Source organism: Mirounga leonina, unplaced genomic scaffold, assembly GCF_011800145.1.
Source record: "Mirounga leonina isolate KUSES-001 unplaced genomic scaffold, KU_Mleo_1.0 Mir_165, whole genome shotgun sequence".
Classification (NCBI taxonomy): Eukaryota; Metazoa; Chordata; class Mammalia; order Carnivora; family Phocidae; genus Mirounga; species Mirounga leonina.
In genome coordinates, this window is record NW_023270415.1 from 53,850,990 (window position 1) to 53,853,885 (window position 2,896).

The window sequence follows — 2,896 nt, forward strand, 5'->3', positions numbered from 1 at the left end:
TGAGAGACAGAGAGAGGCAGAGGGAGAAGCAGGCTCCCAAGGAGCAGGGAGCCCGATGCGGGACTCGATCCCAGGACCCTGGGATCATGACCTGAGCCGAAGGCAGACGCTTAACCATCTGAGCCACCCAGGCGCCCTTGGCAGATCTTTCTTAACTCCTTCAAACAAACCTGCATTCCTATTCTATTCTATTCTACTCAACTCCACCCACCTTCCTATAGCTTAGAGCCACTGTGGGACTGTCACAAATCTTTCCTTTGTGAAGACCCCTTCTGCACCTCAGTGGTAAGATGATCCTGTCAGTGACACCAAATATCCCGCTGCAACTAACAACCTGATAATTAAGTGACCCGATCATTAAATAAGAATTATTATATACAACGTCAATAATCTGTGCTCTTCTTTCTGTCCTTAGAAAACTCTTTAAGCCAACAATTCCTAACAATGAAAACAAATCACGTTTTCAGAGTTTTCTATATTACCATCCTAATTTCAAAGGCATCAGTAAGAATTTCAATTCCACAAATTCCCGAACTTGCTATAAACGTAATTATGATGAAAGAACAAATGCTTGCATTTTTGTTGATTAGTTAATAAAATTACTGAGGCATAAAAACATTCAGTGTTATATTTTACATTAACTCAGTTTTAAAGAATAAAAATGATATGGTACTAGGATCTCCACAGAGACATAACTTAGTCAAACCGTTAAAACAACCCCATTGGATACAGCAAGATACACTTTATAACTTAGATATTATAAAGGCGCTATGTGGTGTTTTATTGAGTTTAATAATACTAGTTTTATATTCTACAAACAAGTTTCTACTTGTTTTATATTCTACTACAAGTTCAGTGTAGCAAATACACTAAACTTTAATTCTGTGCCAAGGGCTGGACTGAGTGTTTGATAGGTATCATGTCATTTACTCAATCACATCTATTCTATGAATTATATTTTAAGTCAATAATTTGAGAAAATTAACTCACTCATATATACACCAATTTGTGTTGTACACAAACTGCCTTCTCTGTGGACTCTGTATGTTCTGTCCGCTGTATGCTGCCGGGCACAGAAATGCATAAAACAGAGTTCACCCTTATGTGTATGGTTACTTTCTGCTTTGAATTTTTTACATCTAGCCATTATGTAGATTTGTATGAAAACAAAACATTATGTAGCTTTGTGTGAAATGGTGCAATTGTTTTGGAAAACATTTTGGCAGTTTCTTAAAAAACATAAACATACACTAAATTTATGTCCCAACAATTTCACTCTTGGAGAATTTGGTTACTCTTATCCAAGAAAAATGACAAAATATGTCCACAAACATTGTATTTGCATGGATATTAATAAAAGTTTTATTCATAATAACCAAAACCTAAAAACAATCAAATTGTCCACAAATAGGTGAATGTATAAACAAAATATGATAGCTCCATATATCCATACAATGAAATAGGATGCATCAATAAAAGGGAATAAACTACTGATTCATGCAACAAATGGATATTTATTTTAAAAAATTATGCTGATTTAAAGAAGCCAGACACAAAAGAGTACATATTGTATAATTCCACTTACATGAAATTCTTCAAAAGATGAATATAATCTTGACATAGAAAGTTGAGCAACATTTGCCTGAACACAGAATTGTTCAGGGAATACAGAATTGGCTGGGTATTTTTAGGTTGAGTTCTACTGTATTTTTTTTTAAATCTAAGGTCCTATTTTCTCCCCAAATGTGGACATTAAGTAATATAAAGTATATATAATAGAGAAACAAAAAGGAAGGGCAGTTTGTGCCCAAAAGACCCATTACCATCTAACCTACCTTACCGTTTAGGGCACAAAGATTTCATGCCTTTTCCAATTAGCACAAACACAACTTCATAAACCTATTACGTAAAGTATTTTCGTTTGTTGATCAACAGCCAACAATTTTCTCTAGCTAATATTTAAATTTCAGTGAAAATGGTTTTGACATTTTTCTGGAGTTTGCCAAATGCCTTCTCCTACTCCAGGCTCTAGGCTGAAGCTTATACCACACAGAGGAAACCAGAGGATTCTTAGTTCAGTATTTAGGTTGACTCAGCATCAAATCCTCTTTTGACTTTGTTTTTTACTTCCGGAACCCAGACCTTATATCTCAGTTCCAGTGAGTAAGTCTTTGCCTTGGTTTGTGTCTGATTCTTAACTTGATAGACTGTACCAGGTTCAGCAGCTCTAAACCTAGAAATCCGCATAGTTCTAGAATTTCCCTCAGGAACTCGAGTCCTATGTTCTGTTGCCAAAATGCTCTGATGCTGTCACCTTTCTGAATCTTTGCACATTCTCTGCATCCAGTTTATTTCATCCTCCAACAGCCTGGACCACCAAGGACCACCAATCCTTCATCCCCAGAGACCAATTTCTGTTGGTCTAGCTCAGTGATTCTTGACCACTGTTTAACTAACCAAGCTTAGGCTTTGCTTCCTGACTGATTAAATAAGAATATCTGGGAAAGAGACCTAAGTATCTGCATTTTTAAAAGCCCTCCAGATGGTTCTGAAATTCAGACAGGGAAGAGAAGGCTGAGAATGGGGTGAGGCAAGGGAGAGTGCAAAATTTAAGGCTCCAATAAAACAGGAATCAAGATATAACTTTAATGTACTATTTTTAAAAATGAAAAGGAGGGGCTCCTGGGTGGCTCAGTCGCTTAAGCATTCTACTCTTGATTTTGATTCAGGTCAGGATCACGGGGTCATGAGATTGAGCCCCCTGTCGACCCCGGGGCTCCGGGCTCCGTGCAGAGTCTGCTTGTCCCTCTCCCTCTGCTCCTCCTCCTGCTTGCACTCTCTCTGTCTCTTAAATAAATAAATAAATAAATAAATAAATAAATAAATAAATAAATAA